Below are 25810 nucleotides of genomic sequence, written 5' to 3' on the forward strand. Positions count from 1 at the left end.
TGCACATGCACTCATATACATGTTTGGGGAGGGAAGAGAAGAGAAAGAGAGGGAGAGAAGAGCATCCTGTGGGATTTCTTTCACCATCTGCTGAGTTCTAACTGCCATCTGTAAAGTAAAAGCGTTTATGTTGTTTAGCCTTTGTTCAAAATGTATTTTTTGTCACAGTGGCTTTTAGTGTTATCATGCACGACTAGAGGAAACGCAGCAGTTTGGAGCAAGTAGGGTGAAAGACCGACAGCTCAGGAATCTGGACCACCCAGTTCATACAGTAATTTGACAGAAGGTTTTGATATCATACCTACTGTAATCACCACTTAGGAGTTCAGACATAAGCTTTCAGGTTCACAGGAGATCCGGCAGAAGCTTGTCTGAAAAGGCAGAGGCTTATTTAGCACAACATGGGTAAGGTATGGGTAACTAGAGTCATTATTACCCAAGCAATTACTCTGCTCTTCAGAGCCCCTGGTTGGGAGGTTTGTCTATAAGCAATGAGGAAATGCAGAGTATCTTTCTCGCTGCAGTTCAGGCAAAACAGATCTTCAGTTGTGCTTCTTTGGCTGTAAACCTTGTTGTACAGCTATTTGCATATACTGGTCTAATTGCTGACCTGTTGAGCTTATTTGTAAGTTTGCTAAGCATATGGTTGTGCAATAGGAAGCAACAAAATACAAGCAACATAAAGGGAAAAAAAAATCAATGCCTGTATTCCTATTTCAGAGGTCAAAAGCATGTCTTAGACTACTTTCCTTTCTTATATGTTTGTAACTTACCTGCAAAGTTTCCTAACATTAGAAGCATATTTGTTAACAGAGTGGGGGTTGGAATTAGATGATCTTTAAGGTCCCTTCCAACCCAAACCATTCTGTGATTAAATGTGTATGCCTGTTAGCCAGGGTTTTAGGTCTGCGCTTGGAATCTGTGTGTCAAAAATATTTGGCTGAGGTTAAACACGAACAAAAGAAACTGTCTAATGGACCAGCATGGTCTAAGCAGGTAACGAAAGGAAGAGAGGCTATGTTAATCTTGAAGTTTGTAGCCAGACTCACTGTAAGAGAGAACATAAAGCAGAACTCACTGTTGATACCTGCTCTCTCCCTAGTTTTGAGGACCGGGAAGAATCCAGTAAAGACTTTGCTTTACGTTACCTGTTTCTGAGGTAATTTCAGGAGACTAATGTATTGCTGGATCTTAAGGCCTTCACAGTTAGATGGAGGACAAGAGTATAAAAGGAGGACAAAGTATAAAAGCTTTGCAAACTAAATTTATTGCTGTATTCTGTAGGCCTGAAGAGTTAAGAACAGGATCAGTATGGTCTGATGCTTTGTCTGCTCTTCTAGTGTAAAATTAGACCTGTGTTTTTTATGATAGCTGAGGTGAGATACAGGGCTTGGGAATATAAAACACATGAACCAAGTTCACTGTTAATTTCTGCTAGGTCTGCAGGCTTAGAAAGGTGACAGATGTTGACATGGTGCTGTTTAGTATTTTCTTTTATTATCAATAGATTGATTGTCCAGGTGTGTTTGGGTTTGTCACTAGAGTTAAGCCCAAGGATTGGAAACCCCAAGGATTATTTCTACCTGGATTTGGTTGCTCCATATTGTCTGTAAGTGATCATTTATACTTTGTGTATTTTATTTCACCATAGGCTTCCTCCTCAAATGTGACAAAACCTGGGGACAAAACCCACATGCTTCTTAGAGTATTTTTGGATCCAGGGTCCTACTCCAGGAAAATGGGCTTTGTTGGCATTAACTGAAAAAAAATTTGCCTCCTTCTGACCAAGATAATGCATCAGCAGGATTCCAGTAGGTCTTGCATGCAAAGTCCATTCCTGGCTCTGCAGTATGTAACACATGCCCTGACAGCATGCTAAGAAAATAAAGCTCTGGCGAGCACTAGCTGTCTTCTTTATCTTGAGTATACTGAGCTGAAAAGGCTAAAAATATTAATTAATATTAATAATAATTATTAGGATTATTGCGATAATTATTATTATGGTGGTGGTTGTTGGTTTTTGATGTTGTTATTACTATTATATCCTGTGGATACAGGACTGAGCTCATTGTCTTAGAGTTGAAGGATGCCTTAGCCTAGAACGATGCAAAAGGAGTTGGGTCAGACCACCCTAGAGGAGCACGGAAATGAGCCATTTCCACACCATTTGCCTGGAAGATCCACACTTTTCTTTGGATTCAGTCGGTAAGACAGCATGAATCCAGCATCTGAGGTAAAGCTAAGAAGTGGTTTAGCTGAGCTGTGGTTCCAGAGCTAGAACAAATGGGCTTATCTCTGTTGTTCTTTTGGTATGGATTTCCTAAGGAGGTGTCTTGTGGCTTCCTCAGCTAGAAGTTAAGGGTGTTGAGAATGAGATCAGACACAGAAACAATCTCTTACGTGGAGAGAAATTGAAGTGACTGAGACTGTTCACTGTGCTAGGGTGAAGAATAAGGTGAGCAAGATGAAAGCCTTTAAAATAGCCAAGGATTCAGTTACCTCCTAGTAAAAGAGCAGCAGAATAGAAATACAAAAATCTTGAATGAATAAAGACAGATACATCTTCATGCCATGCTGCTGAACTATAGGTTCCATCATTGTTTGAGACAAGAATCTTAGGTTCGAAGTATGATGGGATACTTCTATATTGCAGAAGAATTTTGCATGATACAATGCTAATAAAAGTATATTGGAGAAGAACAAAACTTCATGTCTTAGCATTTAAGCAGAATGACCTTTTTGTAGGCAAAACTACGTTTGTATATAACACGTTTATGTATTTATTTTCTTGGGAACATCTGGTGCTGGCTCGTCCAGACAGGTTTCTGGACGGGGCTAACTGTGGGTCTAATCCAGTCAGGCAATTCCTGTGTAGCAATCTCTCCTTTGATGCAGATTTACTCCAAAATTGCTGTTAACAGATTAACTAGAAATCTTGTGTTCTGAGAAACTGCATTTGCTGCAGGAACAGCTGTGAAATTTGATAAAATCACCATGGTCTGTTTAAATGGTTTTATAGCAGTAGCCCTTCGGTTAACCCTGGATCATTTAATAGCTGGATAAGTCTTTCAAGAGTAATTAAAATGATGTTTTCTGAGAATTAAATATTTTATACAGGATTTTTTCAAACAGGAGCAGTGAAGGCATAGATGCCAAAACTGAAAGTCTGGCACTGGACACACAATCTTGCTCCCTGGTGAATAAATTTGCATACATATTTGGAAAGGCACAATGCCTGATTTCAATGAGCAGTTTGCTTATAAACCACCCCCCCTCCAAGCCAATTGCAATAAAAAGTATAAAGTTGCTGTTACTTTTTAATTATCCAATGAGATCATTACTGAAGTGGCATATGCTATAGGTATGTAATTATGATGTGTTAAATACATCGGCACTAATTATTTCATCTTCCTAGCAAGGGGCTATTCTACTGCAGTATGTAAACTTTTGCTTCAGCTTTGCTTCTGGTCTGTTCTGGCATGTAATATTTGGGGCATTTAAGAGTAGAGTTTTTGGTTCCCATCTTGTCTTCCTGCAGGAGTTTCACCTGAGTCAGAGGCTTAGGAATAGGGTCTGTTAGTATTACAAAATGGGCTTCTTTACTAGTAGTTTAGTTTAAAGAACTTTATTATCTGCATGCAAATTCAAAAATAAAAGCATACTTTAAAAAGGCAAAGTACACATTTTAAGCACTAATTTGTAAATTGGCTTCAAAAATATAATTAAAAATTAAGTATGCTGTGCTGCCATAGTTAATCTAGAAAATAAGCTGTATGAAGTTTGATATATCTCATGAGTAAAAGTAAAGCCTTAAAGATAACATGGAGGATTGAACTGGATTTTATGGTAAAATATAATGTATTTTTTCATTTTTATATTGTGCTATATAGCATATCTGAATATCACAAATTTTCATATTTAAAATACAAGCTTCAGGGAAAGTTCTGAGTTAGATCAAGTAAAGAATGAAGCTATGTGATGAACCTTGGAAATAAAATGAATAGTCATCAGTGAAATTCAATTAAAAACTTCACCAGTTATACTACAAATGGACTGTAGAAACTGGCAGAAAAATAATATGAGTTTAATGTAAGCCCATCAGACTTTTTTTGCCTCGCAGAAGTCTGTTCCCTTACCTAGGTCTAGAGTTGCCTATTTACCTTTTTTAAGTCTTAGAATCTATTCTTATTATAATTAAGCCTATTTATATGATTACCAATATTTTAAAATATGGATAATTGTGAGTGTTTTAGAGTAGTAATGAATAACTGACATTATGTATATCAGCCATATAATTAATTACCATTCCCTGATGTATTATACATCCCATGTATTTCAACAATTAACATGCTATTTTGTCATTTTATTATTATCATATCTCTCCTTTTGACAAGTTAATAATAAAAAGGCAAAACAGAACATTATCTGCTGTTGAAGTAAATGCATCTTCATTATACAACAAATAAATTCTTCAACAAAAGCTACCAGGTATCAGTATAGCAAAAGGTTGGAATTACAGTGAATGTATAACTCATAGTAATGTAGCTGGTATGTTGAACTCTGCTTCTCTCTGTCCCTTAAAGGAATATCTTGTCATTCAGTTCATAGTTAATCTCAGGACACCTCATTATTAGTTGGATGATCTCCATCTTTAACAACTGTACCTAGCAGCGCTGAGGGTTTAGATTAAGCCCTGCGATACATTTAGATGCCAGGCTGCCATTTGCACTTCTTGGGAGGTGGTTTGCTTACCCAACCTTTTTAATGTATTATGACACATCAGCATCTGCACTTCTCCATTCCTCCAGTGGGTGCTGTAAGTTTCTTTACTCTCTTAACAGAATCCTTTCCTTTCTATTGGTACCCAGCACTGTATGCTTCTGCCAATATTGACTCATTCAAGTTTTAAGCAAGATCCATTAAAATATTATAATTAATACATATATTTTCAAATATAAACAGGTGAAAGCCATATTCTTAGAGAGTTTTAAACCAAATGTATATTTTCTGCCCCAGAGCTTAAACCAGCAGAGCTGTTGAAGTAAAAAGCCGTAAACATTGCTTTTAAGGGCAAAACCAAATTGTTTGCATTCCCCATATACTAAAAAAATATGAAGCCATTTCAGTAAAAATGTTCATGAGGTTAACAGCTTATTATCTGTAGTTTTGACTATATACTGTATCTATTATATCCCAATGGCAAAATGTGTATCAGCATGTGTCGTTGTCTAATATCTAATCATAAAAGTTAGTATTGAGAGAAGAAGTACAAAACATTATCCTATTTTCCTATTTGCAGCTTCAATTTGATAAAGACTCATAAAAAAAGATGATGTAGTAAAAATGTCCAGATAAACGCCTGGTTTGTGATCCTCATAGTCCCTCTTGAAATCACAATTCTCATTTCGATAGTGTAAGTAATATCTAATAAACAGAATTATGGTTTTATTCACAAGTGTCACATAATGCTGTACTTCACAAGTGCAATAGTATTTCTTCGGGAAAAGGTTAAGAGCAGTGTGGAAGGTTCATTCCCCGAGGGCACTGGCGTCTAGGAAAATAAACTCTTGGTCCATTATGTGCCAACAGGACTACAAAAGTATATTCTTTGCATTCAGAACAACGTGATATTTATTTTAGAAGTGCTATGTTAAGAGAGTTTGGTTTGGGATATATTTAAGGAAGATGTTTAACACACAGTATAAACATAAATATCCAGTGGCTTGATTATATCCGTTGAGCATGCACTCTAAACTGTGAGCAAAGGTCCCTCCGGTTTGTATAGCACAGGAGACCAAAAAGAATCATCGTAACCTTTCAAAGATCATCATTTGTGATCATTTCTGCATAAAAATAAGGTCTTGGGTGCTTCTGTGTTTCTTTGGATTGGGTTGGATTCTTTCTTTTTTTCTCTTTTGCTGTTCTCAATAATCATTTCAAAAATGTGCATTTCTAGTGCTCTGTGGTCACTGCTGTGCCAATACATTCTGATAAATACTCAGAACATATAACCCATGTAATTTCTTCTCAAAAGTTTGTCGTGAAATAGAATTTTTTATATAATTTTTTCAGCACTTAAAAATTCCTTTCGCTTATTTAAGCTTCCTGTAAGGCAGAGCAGCCTCTGGTGTAATTACTGGTAATTACTGGTGTAATGATGTGCAGAGAAATCACCCCATGTGAGACAGAAACAAGTCAACACAATAGAGCCCTGGTTGTTGATGGTCTTTGCAATTTGTTCACCCTATGTTTTCTCTGGTCAGGAAATATAGTAAGGCCCCACGCACCAAAACCTCTTAATTTTGTTTGAAGTTGGTCACACTTGGAAGGCTGGAATATGTGGTTTTGATAAAGTCAAATCATTCCTTGAATCAAGAGTATGATTAATACCAGACTCTTGCTGGAACACAGGTGTTGGACCTTAAGTTGCCTTGTCGGTACTTGCTATCATAGGCTCCCATTTATATAGCGTAGGGTGTCCTTTATTTTCAACTGATTTTATTATACTTTGAATCTTGGTGGCAGTTTCCAGTCCCCTGGAGCTATAGACATTGACTGATACTATGACAGTACAGTGAGTTTTGGCAATAATTCTACTCAAGATTTTTCTTAAGCAGTCAGAGTTTTTGGAATGGAGAAATGACAGTATGGACGTGTTTTCATGTTTTAATCAGTCCAAGAGAAAACTAACCAGTAATTTTTGTGAGGTACAACGTATGAACCTCTACAGTACTGGAAGAAGGAGCTGCTGTGGAATTAGTGGGGTGGACTCAAATGAGCTGAACTACTGAATGACTCTGCTCATTGCTCCCTTCTAGAGTATATGTTGTAAAAACAGATGTCTGGTATTAGCACACTGTAAATTGCATATAGGCTGTGATTAGCATTCTTAGGGTGCAAGGTGACCATAGCTAACTTAATTCAGCATTATGAGCAATAAAATACTTCTGTCCAGCATGTGATCTCATTCAGGGATGTGTTTTATTTGTTTGTTTGTTTCTCTGTATTGCAAGTATGATGGAAAAACAAAATCATGAAAATCATTTACTGTAACTTTGATTTTACAGTGTTATATTACTCAAACCAGAAATAATGTTTCCTATCTTAGGAAGGAGGAGGAAAAAAACACAAATAAGTCAGACTTTGTGAGAAAAACAAGCCTGTTCCTTCAAAGCCATAAATTCTTTTTGCATTGGTCAGTGGTGTTCAGGTATATCATCTGCAAACCTAACCTAGGGCGTTTTACATACTGAGTAAATTCAGAAAGCAATTATAATTTAATTTTCTGTTATAACAATCTATTCTTGAGAATATTTTACTGGCTAAAATGAATTAGCATTTGTCCCTGTAAGTAGCAGTAAGGTAAATGCAAAAGAAGGAAGCACTTTGGAAAGCTGAATTTTGGGGGACTGCAATTATTCAAAAATTCATGCTTATTAGAAAGCCAGACATGTCGCTTCAGTAACATGTAATAAACAACAAGCATTCTTAGCAACTAATTGTAAGTTTAAATTTATTTGTACAAGGTAATTGCTAAAGGATCACAAATAATGAACAAATTAATGGAATTTATAGCCTGTTTGCAAATAACTCGTTGACAGAAAGCACTATACATGTCAGTTGAAATTATTCATTGCCAATTCTTCCAGTGAATTGCCAAAGATATATTCACTCTCATAAAGTGTCATGCACATGGACTCTGACCTCACGGAGTCACAGGCTGGAGACTCTTATTATACATTTATTTCATTGGGCTTTTGGCCATAATTTTACATTGCAGTTTCCTCTAAAACCTTTTGTCTTAGTCTTTTTGGTAAGTGTTGTTGCTTTCAAAGTCAAGAGCACAGAGGTGATGTCAATATGTCAACAGGATGTCAAGAGGTATTTATTACTTTGGAAAATCAGGGCATTTTCAAGCCATGTGCTCAGGTTCTAGCGCCTTAGCCTTACATTTTCCTTTGGTACCTTTAAATCAGACATGTCTCTTTCTGATCTTCTGCTGCTGTCTCTTCCATGGCAAATATTCCTTATTTTAAAACATCTTCTTTAAATCGTTTCTACTCTTTGCTCCATTCCACGCTCCCTACTGCCTCCAAAGGCTGGTATTACAGATTGTCTGGTGAATTCTCTTTGCTTCTGTAGTCAGGTGAATATGGAGAGAAACTGTTGTACACTCCTTTTTCAAAACAAAAATATTTATTCTAATTACTGGTAAATTTTGTTTATTTTTTGACTGCAAGTCATTCCAACCAGTAGACAAGTGCAATGCTGATCTCTAGGAAACACCAATGCACACCATTTGCATGAATTTGCAATGAATATTGACATAGATTTTATGTTTGCGATATGCTGTGAAGGACTTTTATTTTTTCCTTTTTCTAATGCACTTTTTTTTTTTTTGCATCTCTTTGCACTGACAGTGTTCCTCTTCATATTAATTTTTGGAAAGTCCTGATATATTTAGTTGATGTGCAGTGATATGAGCACAAAAATGCAAAGGCTAAAGCAGAGATTTGGTTTCATAAAATATTTTAATAGTTTTCAATGAGTGTAAAAATTTACAGGACCTCCTAAAGTGAAGAAGTTAATGCAGACTGTGAGTAGGAAATAATTGACTGCATCCCAGATTAACTCTAAATTTTGAAACTGCCTAATTTATTTGTCAAAAGATATATAATTTACTAAATAATTTTTCCCAGCAGAGGACTTTTCAGATACACTTTTCTTCTTTTGAAAGGGTAAAAGGGATTGTTTGTATGTTTCCTCCAACGCAGTCCCTGTTTTGCTAGCTGTCTAAATAGGCCCTTAAAGAAACTCTTTCATACTGTGGCAACTGAAAATGCTTTGCTGATCATTGTCTGCCTTGAAAAGGCCACCCCATTCCACACCTGCTGACCTCACCTCCCCACACAAACACAACATGCAAGATGGAGAAAGGCCACAGAAGAAATGAAGGGACGGCACTGGGACAGGACATAGTCTAAGTGGAAATGGTGTATGTGAGGGGTACACGGCACGTTCATGCTACCACATCCAGCTACCAGGGGAGCACGAACCCGGCCTCCCTGCGGAGAGCAGAGGAGGCAAGATGCAGAACGAGCGCCACGGCAGCGCTTCCCTGCCCGTCCTTCCCTGCGGCGTCTGGGCATAGCCCCCTTCCACATTGCCTTTCACAGTACGCATTTCCCTGCACAGTCAGCGAGGGCAGCAGAAAGGATGAATTGACCTAATAAGTTATTTTGATCTCTTCCGATGTGATAAAAAGAAAGATGTAAAAATCAGTACATACTAGTTCCAACTTGAAGGCATGTAACAGTGTCTAATAGAGTAATTTGATTAATGTTCTACATTCTTTCTTTAGGTTTCTCTGATGCACCCTGCTGAGCTTTCCAAAGTGTTCACAATATACACAGGAAATTAAGTGACAAAGGATACGCTGTGAACTGTTCATACCAAGCAAACCAGAATGAAATACAGTATTTGTTGGTAGAATAATAAGCATCCACATGTGACCACTGCATGCTGGTTAGCAATTTAACAACTGCTTGAGAAAGGAGATTAACTATATAATGGGCCTCTCTTAACAGTAACTGCTAACTCATTACGTAGCAAAATAGGTGATATCTCAGCCAGGCTGAGACCTTTAAAAATCGATACAACTATTTAAGTGCAACTTAGAAACTTCTAGAGAACAAACTCAAACAACAGCATTGGTGCATGCAATTCCAGTGATAATCCAAAGCTAAAACTTTTAAAATAAGTCCTATTTGTGAATGTAAAAGGAATGATACCGGTCTCATTATTGGAAAGCAAAGGTCTTCCCTTTCTCATCAAACTCAGAAGGATAAAAATCAATCTTCAGTAGAACTGATACTGGGGCACTTAGGGACAGCTGTGAAGATCTAATATAGCCTTTGAACTGAGGAAAAAAGTTGTACCCTTCCATCAAAACATAGATAAAATCTTTTCAGCTGCCTATTTCAGTCTGCCATTATTACCATGTTGTTGTCTGGGTTCAGTCCAAGGCAACCAGCTGTAATCTAGGAACAGTCTAGATCTGATGCTTGGTTGTGCATGCAATTTCATGAACTGGGTCAGAGAGGATAAAAATGCAGAATTAGGTTTCATCAGACAGTTAAAGATGCATTTTCTTTTTCAGACTTCAGTCTTCTTATGAAATCATGCATTCTTTGAACAAGAATACTGGACCTCATGAAAACACATACGGAAGATTAACTCCATCTATTTCAATACAGTACAAATAATATACACAACAGTATCATTTCATGGTGTCTTACGTGTAATGTGATGTTCCCCTCTGTGACTGTCAGATATCCTCTACTCACCCTGTCTCCTCAGATAACCCTGACCCTCTAACTTGATGTCAGATGTGAATATGAGACACATTGCAGTAGTGGTGCAAGTGATATTTCTCTTTCAGCAATGGAGAAAGCGGGGTACACACTGATTCTTCTTTACTCAGATCTTGACACAGTCTCTAGACAGGGCCCACATGTAGCCAAGCTTCTTCTTTCCAGTTGAGCCAGAATCTCAGGGAACCAGAAATAATAGCAAGGTAATTCCTCTGCAATTTTTTTTTGCTTTCTTCCTGTGTAGCTACACATGATATATCCTAAGACAAATCCTAAAACAGATCTCATTCCCAAGACAGAAGATCTCATTTCATTTAATTTTTATAGATATTCTGTGACTTCTTGTAAATGCATGATCGGAAAGAATAGTGGAATCTAGACTTTTGGCTTTTAAAACCCATATTGATATTACTAAAGGTAATTTTATCACCTATATAACAGCAAAAATTTCTTAATTGCAAACCTTATAATAAGATTGCATGAACATTTGGCTGTCATATAATGACCATTTAGAAAGCTCTAAAAATAACATTTAAATTTTTTTATGCCCAAACATTTGGCCCTTGTCATTAATTAAATCGGATTATTATTCACCTAGTATCAACAGTGTGTTAGATAGATAAGATACATATGAAAAGGTACATTCCTTTAATAGCTTGCAATCTGAAAGAATGTGATTGTTTCATTAGGAGAGTGAGAGAATACATTTAGCTCTTCCAGATGATGTTTCCTTTGAAAAAAAAAACCACAACAAAACCACCCAACAAGTATTCTATCCATTAATGTGTGACACATGAAATTTTCCTTGGAGGACAAAATACAAGCATTGTGCTTTTTTTTCCAGATTTTTGGCATTCTAATAGCATGGTTCGTCGGAGGGAGCACTTGTTTTAAGTCCCTGTTAAAGCCTTTCAGGTCAGGTGTCATAAAACAATTGCATTTTCATCATTTTAATTGATGATCCTCAGACTGTGTTTTTCAATTCGTCTTTGCTATTTTTTTTTCCTTCTTACTAGCATCATAACTCACACATAACCTTTTTTGTGTATCCTTGGATTATCTGCAGCTTCTGCTGTTTCAGCAATAAGTCTATCTCATGAGCATCACAGAGTCTCAGTCTACTTGTTTATCAATGTTTTTTCCAGTGTCTCTTGTTCCCTTTGGAAGTCTCAATGTTTGTTTTGAATTATTCTTAGTATTAGGAAGTCAGTCTGTTTTATTCCAGTTCTAGGATATAGAATTGCTCTGGCCAAGAACACTTCAAGGCAAGGAGCTGCTGGACTGGGGTGGCATTCAGATAGTGGTGGTCGTCAAAGCATAGTGATGCACTAAAGTTTCCTTGCTAAGCTCCTTCAGTCTTGCAGCTTAGAGAAATTGTTAAATATGTAGGGGAATTGTCATTGAGTAAGGGATGCTGTCAGTGATGAAAGCCAGAAAGGTTTTTTCAGTGCAGCTCCAGCAAACTGATTATTCAAGCTTCTCATTGTTAGCAGAGCAATAGGAAGTGTATAAGCTGGCTCTTCACCAGCAGTGACTACTTCTGAAAAGACTCTTTGCTCTTCTCCCTTCATCTGCTGCATTTGCATGAGTGAGAGGGTTACGTAGACAGTTAATCTTACCCATGTGGGTTTACATAAGAGAAAAAGGAAAAGACTAGGAAAATTGTTCACTTTCCTTGGTGACCTACTGAAGAAAAAGCAAAGATAGAAAAAAACAGTATTTGAGAATAATAAATAAAGACCATACACCTGGAATGAAGTGTACAAAATCTGAAAGCACGTTACATACAGGACTCTAGCACGGGGGGAGTTTATGTTATATATACATATGTATATATGTATACTTTCCTGTTATGTGCATGCATTTATAGAGCAGTTCTCTTCAGGCATTTGTAGGAGAAACACGAGTTTGTCTCAGAAGGAACAGTCATAACGAAGATCATTGGACTTAAGTTCCAAGAAACACCAGGGCAGATTTTAGTCAGTCCTGTATTTCTGAAGAACAGGTGTACATGTAATTGCTTCAACAACGTGCCTTCAGTAGAGCAGAAATTGTACTGATGTCTGTGGGGTTGTGTGTGTGCACAGCAGGATCAGGGGAAGTTCAGTGGGGTGGGGTAGCAAACGTTGCTGAGCCACTCTGAGAGCCCGCTGCTGCTGAATGACATGCTCCTTGCCTTAGTGAACTACTTGGGCTCCACTGGCAGTGGAGCAAGAAGAGGAGATGGGACAGGGTGCTAGGAGAGCTGGAATAGCACATTTTGGGGCTGTCAGACTGTTAGCTGAGCGCAGCTGCCTGAGGAACTAGATCTGCCCTGGATGGTTAATTGCCACACTATGTTCTTAGATTACTTTGTTACCACTTATGAGGTGTTTTTTTTTTTTTCCCGGATTCCATAGGTTAAGTCACTGTTTTCCTAGCTATGAGTCATTATTGTTCTCTTGTGGTTTTCCCTGTTTGCATTGTACAATTTTTACTCTGATTACAATTTGCAGCCTTGAAGAACTGCTTTCAGCAGTGTTAGTTTTACTGAGGTTGTGGTTATTTCAGAGTGCTGCACACACTCACACTCAGATATCCTCTGCAGACTTTAGTAAATGCCTTGCATTTTTTTTTTTTTTTTTTTTTTTTTTTTTGCTTAAAAACTAGATAGAATCAGTACTCTTTCTCTTTTTCTCCTCCCTCAAAGCTCTAGCAGATGATGGTTAAATTATTACAAGCCTTTCAGTGTGATAGCCCTAGGCATAGGACAGAAAATGAAAAGGCCAAGAAAGTTTCTGTGAACTGATTCTCTTGTTTAAATTTTAGACCAAGAGTTACAGTGAATTTTTCAAACTATTTTTAATATTGTAGAGTTTTCGTCATATTTTAGTCATCCCAATATTGTAAGTTGATGTATTTTATTGGCCTGCGACAACAATAAATAATACAATTCACTTGTATTTAATGATTTCTGGTTTCAACGGTAGGGAAGCTTTGCCAATTTTAAATTAGGTCTTGGAGTAAATTTAAAATTAATGAAATTTAAAGCTGTGATTTGTTTAAGGATCCAGAACACTCACTCTTTCATCTATTCATCAAGCTCTTTAATTACCTAGTATGCATGAAACCTGTATTATGTCTTATTATTGAGAGATTAATTTTATGAAAACCTCTGAGTGATACATCATTAGAATGACTCTTGGATAATGTATAGTCTAACCTTTTCTACTAATCCCACCACAGAGAAAGAGGGAAGTTGACAACTTCTCTGCAGTGTTTTATTCCTACTGTTCCCCTGCAGTATTATCAGCTGCTTGCAGATAGTTTGTCTCTCCTACTCTTTCAATGTCTAATCCTCAGTTGTGTATAGCTTTCCATCATGTTCACCCTGAGCTCCATGTACGTGCGAGTGCCACTTGAAGAGGATCCTTATTGCTATTCCGCTACAGCGATGCGCAGAGGCCCTGCTGTGTGAGGCAGTGCAAGCAAGGAGGACGGGAGCGTGCCTGCCTCTGAGAGTCAGTTACTGCGACGGCCAGCGTCCCTCAGGGAGATGAGACGTGGAGAGCCTGGTTGTCAGACCTAAAATGGACCCAGAAGTCTACAGTAGATGGAGAAGTTCAGTGTAGACATCTAAGGTCAGCCCAGTGCCTTGGCCACAGCAATAACTTCTTTTCCCATGTCCAGTTTGCAGCGTGTGCTGTCTGCACTTGCCCAAAATGGCTGCTCGGGGGCAGCAGGTGGAGTAGTGAGGCCTGCGGGGAGGGGGCTCGCGTGCGTCTCAGGCCACAGCGGGGCAGTGGGCACAGCATTGCCCGTGCCCAGGGCAGCAGTCTGGTCGTCCTTGCCCTCAGCCCAGCGCTGCCTCACCCCTGTGTTACGTGAGGCAAGGCCAGGACTGGGCTGCTGGTTTTAAAAACTACCTGACCTAGAAAGCAGATCTTTAACCTTGCTCAGTTTGTCAACCTGGATGGGGATGCAGCTCAGGGGATGCGATGGTATTAACAGAGAGGCAAAGAAGATGACAATCAAATTTTATCAAAAAATGTGTATTCCTCAGGTATGTTTTATCTTATGCTGTGACCTCTCTCCTTTGGTGCCAAAAAGAAATGATTTTTCCCTTTTTTTTTCCACAGTGTTTCCATGCCAGGCTAAATCTGTGTTCTCTTGAAAACTAATACTTCCACTTTCCGTATTAATATTTGTGAGAGTAATATTAGAAAGGTTTTATTTAATTACCTCACAGCTGAGGAGTATAGTCACACTGTGTTATAAAGCCGCTAATTACAGTGTTAGTGACTTACAATGTGCAATGCCTGCAGTGCAGTTTGTTGGAGTTTCTGAGAATTTCTAACACAAAAGTAGTTTGCAGAATACTCTGTTGATTCCAGTTTGGGAAACATTGTATATCCAGTATCTTTACAGTGCTATGTGTCACCTAATGAAAACTCTTTCACCTCTAAGAGCATTTGCATTTCACGGAAAGCTTGGTAAATTCAGATTACTTGACATATGTACTTTTCCTCTGTCTTTGCTTGTTAAATCAAAAATATTTGGGATACTGCAAAATAACAGAATATTTGTATGCAGTGATTCCTGCTGCTACTCCTCTCCTGGGCTTGCAATCATCACTACTACTTCATAGTAATCAGTTGTGGAGTTGTGAAGCTATAATTAAAACTTGAGATGAGGAACAATGAATAAAAGGGACACCTCTTCCCCTACTCAGCCTTCATTAATATAAATGTCATTGATGATAAAGAATAACGGGGGGAAAATGCCAAATTCATAAGCATATGTGCAACGTTCTAACTGTAATATTTTCCAGAACTTAGAGTTTACTTAGGAGGAACTTGTAGAAATAGCTTTCTTTTGGGTTTTACAGAAAGCTCTCTGTGGTCAGTATGACATTGCTTGGAGCACACTTTCTATTTCAGATAAAAATGTGTACTTTTAGAAAGAATAAAGCACAGATTGCAGTGGTTTTGGTTACAGTGAGTGGATTAACACTACAAAGGTCTGGAGTCTACTTATGTGGGACAACTTAGAGTATTTTAGCATTTTGACAAAAATCTATATGGCCAGTTAAACAGGATACATGTTAAAAAGCACCTCAGAGGTATGGAACTGACATTCAGGAAGTCCTGCAGGCAACTTCTTGAGTCCACTAGCTAACTCTCTAATGCATTAGGTCAGAAATATTTCTCTTGGATTTGAGAAACTCCACTGTGTGTCCGTCCTCTCATTCAAGGAACTACATGTACCACCATTTATTTGATGCCTGGTGACATGGATTGAGTCAATTGTTCCAAAGCACACTGTGTATCGACACACTGACTTACTTAATGCGATCAGACTCCGTCTCTGGTTATCACAGAGATTCTTATAATAAAATATGTTGCATTTCTGTGTTTTCCTGATGGAGATACATTTTGATGATGGAATCAGATTTACATTCACCGTGTTTCTTATCTGATTACTCTTACTGTAGTAGTGTAATCTAAAGGATCTAACAGAGTGGGAGGCTTTTGTGGCAAGTTCAGCAGTCGCTGCACTCCTGTGGTTTGCCATCGTAATGGGCTGGGCAAGTGTATGGTGCAGAAGAGGGAAGCAATTCCCCTTTGCTCATGTGGCAGGTTAGTACAGTTTAGAATTAAATCCACATTTTAAGTCACTGTCTACTACCTCGCTCACTATAGGCCAATGCCTTCAGTGATATTTATAAATTGAGTTCTGTATCAGAGTTGTCTGTTTTTCACTATTAATGGAGGTATTCTGAAAGGTATCAGAAAACAAATGCTTCTAGTAAATAGTTAATGAAGATCAATATATATGTATTTCCTGCACATACACATAAATATATAGATATCTCATACCCTATTAAATAACATGTACTTTAATTTCCACTTGAAAAGACGTGTTTTTTTTTTTTTTTCAGTTGTAATAGGAATCATAGAATCATAGAATATCCCGAGTTGGAAGGGACCCATAAGGATCATCAAGTCCAACTCCTGGCACCGCACAGGTCTGCCCAAAAGTTGAGACCATGGGACTCAGTGCACAGTCCAACCGCTTCTTAAATTCAGACAGGGTTGGTGCAGTGACTACGTCCCTGGGGAGCCTGTTCCAGGGTGCAACCACCCTCTCGGTGAAGAACCTCTTCCTGATGTCCAGCCTAAACTTCCCCTGCCTCAGCTTAACACCATTCCCGCGGGTCCTGTCACTGGTGATTACGGAGAATAGGTCACCTGCCTCTCCACTCCCCTTCGCGAGGAAGTTGTAGACTGCGATGAGGTCCCCTCTCAGCCTCCTCTTCTCCAGGCTGAACAGGCCCAGTGACCTCAGCCGCTCCTCATATGTCTTCCCCTCTAGGCCCTTCACCATCTTCGTCGCCCTCCTCTGTACACTCTCCAACAGTTTTACGTCCTTTTTGTACTGTGGTGCCCACAACTGCACACAGTACTCGAGGTGAGGCCGCACCAGCACACAGTAGAGCGGGACAATCACTTCTCTTGACCGACTAGCAATGCTGTGCTTGATGCACCCCAGGATGCAGTTGGCCCTCCTGGCTGCCAGGGCACGCTGCTGGCTCATATTCAACTTGCTGTCAACCACAACCCCCAGATCCCTCTCTGTGGGGCTAAGCACATTGTTTTTTTTTCCAATGATTACAGAAGATGGGTGAGTCTGGAGTGAGTCTATTTTATTGAATCTTCTAAGCATCTGTCAGCATTGGAGATGCCCGATGTAATCATTCAGAACTAGCTTCTGCAGAAAACATTTGTATCATGCATGGTTGAAAAATACCAGAGCCAGACTTAACTTTAATAAAGCTATACTTTGTGCTAGTTACAGCAAGTTAGTTTAGAAGAAACATCCAACCACCTAGGCATCGTCAGAAGGGGCCTGGTTTGTGAATACAGGGTTCTGTATTGTAGCACATTCCATTTTGTTAAAAAAACTTGCACTTTTCTGTATCCAGAAATGCATCTCCCTAGGAGATGCTCTGGAGAAATCTGTAATTCAAAGTGACTGTTATTCTCTTCCAGCACTTTTTCTGCTTACAAATTTTCAGCTACCAATATATACTTTTTACTTTTCTCTGAATCGTGCCAACTAACAAATCTTAATCTGTATCTGCAGATTAAATGCAGAAGAAATCAATTACAGGTGTTTGGTCTACCTAAATTCAATTGCACCAGCACTTTTGATTGAACTTAAAAGTCACGTGCTGGCTGTTCATAGCTTGGTGACTATAAAACGTATACTTCGTTTTCCATCATTAATATCTGGTCTTTCTGAGTTACAAACTCACTTTTGCAAGTACTCCAATACTAAAATTTGCAGTTTCTGCAGACATTCAGTTGGCAGATTTATTTCTTAGAGCATTCATGAGATGGAAATGCAAGAGAGATGTAAGCACACCCTACCTAAATGCACTTGTAGCTTTAAAGAAATATTAACAGACTGTCTTCCCTGTGTTTCCTTCCATAATTTGCCATTTAAGGCTAAGAGCCTTGAAAGACAGGAACCTAAGCTAAAGTATATTGCTGTCTGCTCCTTGCATATTACATAGCTGAAGTCATCATCTCCTGTGTTACTGTCCTGAGTAGAGATAATTGACTGATGTCACAATATATTGGCTCAGCTGTGTCTGTACTCACTTGCAATGTTTTTACAGTTCACAGGTTACAAAACTCCAACTCTGTTTGTTGACTTGCTTGCAGAGAACCATTCCTGTGTTTGGTTTCCTTAATGAACTGAAGATTCGTGACACATGCTGTACACCAGCAGAGTGGTCTGCTTGAAAACTCACATCCTTCTTCAGACAGACTGCTTATTCTCCATGCATGTATTTCACCATGCTGAGATACTATAGCACTGTTTATTTAAGTTCATATTCATATTCACTGTAGTGTATAAAATTAATTGAGCCAAATTTAGAAGTTACATTTATGCGTATGAAATAAATTAGAAGGGAAAGAACTGCTTATATGGAAGAGTTTGCTTTGTTTGTAAGACAGGCTTCTGAAATGCATTTACATCTCAGAGAATGGTATATGTTAGCATGAAAAGCTTTGCGGAGATAGTTCAGCAAAATATTATAAAGGTACAGGTTATAAAGATAGCTGGCACAGTGCTAAATGCTCAGAATGCAACATAATATTTTTGTTACAATAAACTGATTTGCAACCACTTCTTACTTAAATCAGCCTGTCAGTCATAATTAGTCTGCACTTCAAGTGTCTTGCTAAATGCTACAGAGCAGAAACATTCTTAATGTTAAGTGTTGCATAAGAAAGTAGTTCATACACACAACACTAATCTGTCCGTTGCAGCAATGAAGCTTTGCTTCAGATGGGAGATGGCATATTGCACCACCTGGGGTATAGTATAGTTGGGCCCAGCAGCCGAAGAGCTAAGCATTGAAGCCCAGCTCTCTCTGTGGACCTGTCGGTGATGTTGCTTTTGCACCTACAGTTGCCCCTGCGACATATGAAGAGCACTTATTTGGACTTAAAATTGTTCTGTGCTGAGTGTAAAAATATACAAGGTTTTTGGTCACCATGTTTTGTAATCCTTATTTAGTACATTTGTTATTTTATTTGCACAGGTACTAATATGATTCTGTTACCTCTATACTTAGAAGTCTGATATTTGTGGAGGATTCAAGGGATATTGTGGATTTCTACTGTTGCTGGTGGAAAGAAGTTTGATGATGAGCTATATTATCTATGCCTCGCTAGATAGTAGTTAACATTCTTCTTTTTTGCTGTGTTTTGGGATTATCAAAGGCTGTTGTGTTGGTAGTTAGAATTTTTCTGGATTAATGAAACAAATCACAGATCACTGCGTAAAAACATGCCTGAAGTCTGTGAAATGTTTTCTGATTAAGGCCCCTTGGATCAGGCCCATTGAGAATATGAAGCGCTTGAAGAAACATGGTGTTATTTTACAGACCCTGCGTTTGGTTGTTTTCTTGCAGCAGTCTTGTAGACTCACTAATTAGAAACTTGAGGTTTCTATAGTTTAGTCCATTTGTTTCTTTCTAACAAAACACAATTAACATCCAAACCATTGTCTTTGCTCAGGCACTTCCGATTGTCATTGACTTCAGGGGCAACTTTGAATACAGACTGGTTCATATGGAATTAGAGAAACTGAACAGCCTTTCAAAGTTTCCTGTAGGGAGTTACGGTCTGTACATGACCATGCTGAGATTATTCATCAGTCTTTGGAGAGTTTGACAGCAGTATTTGAGACTGTCTAGTGTTGTGCCTAGAACTACTACACATGTATGGAATTTAAGTGTCAGAAGCCAAGGGAAGATTTTAGAGAAGTTTCAAATGTCTATCAAAAAACCCTGGAGATTCTGTACCTTAATATATAATTTTGCTTTTGCTCACAAATTCCATAACATGTGAGAAAAATGTGCATCTCAAAGCCAAGTATGAGCAGCTAGAGAACTAGTCTCCATCATGAGTCAGATCCTTCTTAGAGGTTCTTAATTTAGATACAAAAATACCTGCTTTTTCTGGATATCACTGTACTCATTTCAATCAAAGGAATGTGACTTCAGCTGGGGGCCAAAAGTCTGCTTTACAGAAGTTGGAATATGTAACTTTGCTGCTTATGGTAAGTATTATGAATCTGTCCATAGGCTTATTTTAATGGCTGCTAAATGATCCTTGCATGAATTTCTGCTCGGTCATATTTCTTTGGCTGGAAGCTTTACTTATCCCATTTTGGATACCAACAGTTCTGAAATCAGGTCTCTGAGACGAACTCACATAAAAGTTGTTTTAAATGCATTAATTTGGCTTTTTTTTCTCATAGATCATTAGTATCTGCTGCTTCTGGTTAGCCTCAGAAGGTCTTCAATTACTTCTTCCAATAACTTAGAAAACCTAAATCCTCTTCCGTACAACCCTTTAGATTTTGCATTTCTCAAATACGACAGTCATTGTTTCTGGATATTTCTTATACTTTGTCCTTCTCATCTCTTAAAAGTTTTTTATTGTTATTGACTTTAATGCAAAATATTTTTCTTCATGAAGGTGCCTTGGAATCCATACGTGGTATGGCACTGAAGCATCTAAGTGCCATTTATGTTACCCCCTTAAAATGATGACTAAATTTAAGAGCCTGATTCATGAAGATTTTGGACTGACTCGCGTTGTAAAAGGTTCTCATGCAGTCCTAACCCAAACGTGAAGTTTACCTTGTCCACCCATGGTTGTCTGTGCTACCTAGTGATGCTGCTTTTGCAGATGAGATGAGTATGGCTTGAAGTGTGTGATTCATGAGAGTGTTGCAATTGATTAGACGCTGAAGCTGTGAATAGGTCACATAATTATATTCTGACTCACAGTATGTAAATCCAGATGGTTATTCAAGAGCCTCACATTTTTACATTAGGGTAAAGGTGAAACAGCTTCATGAAAATTATTTTGCCAGTTGCATCTTCTATTACATTTTTTTTTCCTGGTTGGTGCTTCTAGGCTACATGACCAAATTCAATGTATATTCTTCCTTCAGGGATGAAAGATACTGGTATATCAAAGGGAGCCCCGGTTCTCCAAACATCTTAGATTTGCCAATAAAGGTTAGCTGTATTTTATGTGCTACTATAGCGAGAAACATGAGCTGCTGTAGGGAATATGTTTGTCTCCATGGTCTTAGCATATTATCTTTAAATCTTTAAAAAGTTTATTCTCATTTCAATAAAGGCAGAATTCAAAATTGAAAAACTGTCTGTAAGATAAAAATAGGTCACATTTGAATAATTGCATTGCTTGCCTTGTAACTAATGCTGAATTGTGCTAGTACTACCATCGTAGTCTTGTGGCATAAAAATTCTTTGAGGTAATAATCACTGGAATACTCTTTATTAAATTTAAAAAGTAGGCTCGTTTCGATAATTTAATTTCTATTTTAAAAAAGCTTTTCTATTTATTTCAGAGTGTAGCAGAAAGTAGCAGTGAAATTTATACCTGTGATATTTCAAGACATGGTTAACAAGGACTGTTAGAAGCCTAGAACATTTTTAGAGCTTTTCAGGGAGGAAATTAGAACTGTAAATGGCAGAGCCTGTGCCTGACTTTGCACTCAAAGACAAAAGCATGTAGGTGATACAGTACATGGGATTTTGTATTCTGTGTCATTGGTAATTTACTACTTTTGTTTTTCTGGTGTGTGCATGTGTGTGTGTAATGAATTTGCCAGCAGCATTTGAGAGGATATATGAACACTCAGGGCTACATCATCAGTTGGATCTGGTCATCTGGCAGAGCTGCATTTTGTACCAGCTGAGGATCCGCCTTTCAATTAGGAACAAATTGTGTACCCTGGTCCCGTATTTGATCTGGACTCAAACTAGTAAAACTGGAATAGAATTTTCCTCCATTTCCTATTTCTGTCTTTTTTAGTTTCTAAACTTCTTGGAGAAAGGGCCATCCTTTCTATTTTCATTTCCTTTCTTCAGGCAGCCCTCAGTTTGCAGCTTTAGCTACACATGCTAAATTTCCTGGAGAGGTTTGTCAGAAATGCAGCAATTAATGGTCTGTTTTGTTCTTTGTTTTTGTCATTATCATGCAGTAGATTGAAAAATAGATTTGATGCAAATAGTGCCATGCAAGCAAACAGGATGGCTTAAACCCAGCAACATATGGAGCAAAAACACTGCCTTCAGGGCATGGTGCGAGAGGGTGTGGTCCAGCAGGAGGGGATGGAAACAACGGCATGTCTTGTTCTCAGTTTGGCTCATGGGAGCCTTTGCTGGCTTGGAAATGTTTGTTTATTTCATGGGATGGAAAAACTTAAGCACTAAACATGTTTGCTTAATTAAGTTATTGAACCACTGGTTGAATTACTCCTACAGTGTGTTGTTTAATCCCCTAGTTAGAGTGGAAGCTGCTAATGCAAACACCAAGAGAAATGTTTTTGTTTGTTTCGTTTTTGGCATTGACATCAGCAATGTTACATTATTTTTATATGGTTCTCATTTTGTCTTTAATCCATATTTTTATGTTGGGCCATCTTGTCCAGAGTAATAATACTGTCATTTCATACGCAGGAGGAACTGTGACATACACAAATCAATCGAGTTGTCTTAATCAAGCAAGGAGATGCTTAGAGCTGGAATGTAAGGAGCTGAGCTTAGTGTTCTTAATTCAGACTGCCAGACCATGCTGTCCTCCAAAGTGTTAGGTTAGTAGGCTTTATGAACTATTCTTTTTATTTCACATGTTTTATGTGAAATTTATCAATTCTACTCTCTGCAAGATAACATTGTGTGGAGCACATAGAAAATCACTACTTTTAGGTGCCAATCAGTTTACCTGCTTAGCATGGTGCCACTGCCGCCTTTGTCTGAAGGCATTAAATTCTTGACAGAGCGTGGCTCTTCTTCTGAAGGGACACTGCCCAAAAGTGTGCCATGGTTTTGAGAGCCAGGGCCTGTGGTGACGGAGGGGAGCCCTGCAGTCCCCCGCAGCAGCCTGGAGAGTACCCAGCAAAGACCTCAACCAGGGCCATGAAAATTAGCCAGCGTAGGTACTGTGCCAAATCATTTGAGAGAAATGCCAGCTGGCCGAGCTGTTAAGCTGTCTTTTCTAGGAGGGATTCCACTTTCTAGAAATTTGCCTACTGCATATCTAATGTCTATTCTCAGTTTACTTTCGGTGGTTAGAAAATAAGTGAACTCACCATACTGCATAGTAGATTAGGATTTTGAATCTTGTAGCTAAATATATATATATTTACATATATATATATAAACTGTAGACAAGTTCGGTGATGACTTTGACTTTCTAAACACATTGCATTCTGCTTAGAACTATGACTTCTGAAAAGAAGAAAATACTTTTTCTACCCAGAAAATGTGTAATCGGTATTTATATTGTATAGCAGTAGTAAAAATCCATTGGTTTTACCTGAAATACAGTAAATACCTCAGAATTTCATAAGTTAGACCAGGAAAATGAAATTCAGCAATATGTTGCCCAAAGGAAACCATGAGCTATCACAAGATTTTATGACACTGAATCTCCTCAGTTTTGGACTGAAGGCAGAACAAAATACGTATTTCACTCTCCTTTTCTGAATGCTTTTCATTCCTCCAAGCCAGCTGTTGTACCAGTTGGCAGGGACGCTCGGTCCCATTATGAGTATTGGCTTATCGCACACGCTGGAATCCAAGTATCCCAGCTCATTCATGTCAGTTGTTATCAGACCAGATACAACAAAGGCTACAGTTGCCTTGTACCATCTTAGTTTTGTGATGACCTTTGCCTTGCAAAGCACGCATAGGAAGTCCGACATTCTCCTGCTGCGTTGGCCATACATGTGGATCACAGATGGAGCACACACAGAGCACATCCTGTGTGCCCAGAAAGCTTCGAACATATGCTGTGTTACAGCAGGTCCTGTGTATAACGAGCAGATAAGGTTTACTGCACACGCACTGAGCGATCTTTATTGCGGTGGAGTGGAACTGTGCATGGGCACTAAACATTTCTGGTATTTCTGCATGTTCCAATTACTTGCCCGACTGAGCTGTGGGATGTCATTCTGGACAAGTTTCCTAAATCCTCTTTTTCCATCCAGTCAGGATTTCTGGGTGGAAAACAACAACTATAAGGCTGTTGTATAGTTTGCTGTTACTGATGATAATCTACTCTAAAGTTGGAGGAAAGAGATGCTTACAGCTAGACACCACACAGGAAGACACTTGGGTTTTGGTGGGGGGGCAGAATGGCTGGAGGAAGCAAAGCAGCCATAGAATTATAAAACTAGATTTTATCAATTTGTGAAGTTTAATTACTTACACTAGTGCTACCTCTGAAGAGCAATGGAACCCAGGTTAATCTTGTAAGATATGCAATATGCAATAAAAATAGTTTATTAAAATGAAGCCCATTACTGTGATTATCAAATACATTTTTAATTAAGTCCAAAGTTGCTTCAGTAGAAATTCTACTTATATTATCTCAAAATGCTTCGTCTTGTTCTTCTTTCTAAGCTTTACTTCTCTTCTATAAAGATCATGGACTTGGCTTAATTAGAAGCAGTAGTTAGAATATCTGAGCAAATTAATTTCAGTCAACTAAATGGTCCCTCTGAGGATCAGTCTCCACCCGTTGCTCTCGTCTGTAGCCTGGAAATTCCTGTGCTCTGACAGTGTGTGAGCTGCCACTAGCTGCATGATGGCAGTCACTGCACTGGCTCGGTCACTGCAATGAACGCTAGCATCAGTAATGGAGACTTGTACCTTCACTGAAAGAGACAGGACATCAGTGTCAGTTCTTACATATTTCTCTGTAACTCCAAAGTGTCTAGACTTTAAAAGACGTAATTTAAGGTTTTTAAAGCAGGTTTGTATGCAAAATTTTTACAAGACGTTTTATGACCATTGTCTCTCAGGAACACCTCTATGTAATCTATCCAATTTACAGACAAAAATGACTTACCTAGCTACTCTTCCAACACAGCCAGCTCTAGGTTCTCAGTGTGTGTAGGCAGATGAGTTGATTCAAGTATTCATTTTTACATGAGATTCTCTTTTAGGTTCCGAGCACAAGCCATTTTATTTCTGACATTTCACTCAATGTTAGCTTGGAATGTCTCCCTTGCATTGTTGTGTTTTGGTTTGTTTTGTTTAATCGAGTGCCTTTCTTTTGAACATTGCTACACTAATTTTCTATCCAAGATGATGGAGTAATCTTACATTCTAAAGGAAAGTTTTTGGATAATAGCAAACACAGTGACTAATTTTCTAGGTGTTAAAACCTAAAATAAAATGATAAGTTAATTGTAAATCATTGCTTAAAAACGCACTTTGTTATGAAATTCTGGGCTACTCAGTGTTCTTAGTAGGTTGTAATGAGCTGAATTCATTGGTTAAATTAAAATGCTTTTTCTCATATTCAGTAAATGCAGTGTGTATGCAATCGAACAAAAATAAAATTGAAATTTACATTTTCATCAAATGAATAACCACATGCTGAGGATTGCTCAACTGCAATTTATGATTATGCAAATGAAACAGGTTTCGCAACTAGGATATGTACAATAAATGGGAGTTCCATTATTATGTATCAAAAAGCCATTAACCTTGAAAATTATATACAATTGGCATGAACATTTCCAAAATATGTCTAAAAGCTGTTAATGTTCTCTCTTTCCCTCCCATATGTATAGGTACTGTATATTAGATTTAGCAGAATAATTTGGGATGAATAATTTATTAAATGTGCTCTGCCACTTTTTTTGTTTGTGAACTATCTGCAACAACTTGCTAGGTTCTTTATTCATCACTTAGAATCAGTGAATAGTGCTGAATAATTCTTAGTCTGCTGACAAGAACATGAGTTACAAAGCAGTTCACAACTAGCTTCTGCTATTTTGGAAACCTGGGGAGGGTGTGGAGATAGGGTGGTAAATCCCACGGCAGC

The sequence above is a fragment of the Anser anser genome, assembly GCF_964211835.1.
Source record: "Anser anser genome assembly, chromosome: 11".
Classification (NCBI taxonomy): Eukaryota; Metazoa; Chordata; class Aves; order Anseriformes; family Anatidae; genus Anser; species Anser anser.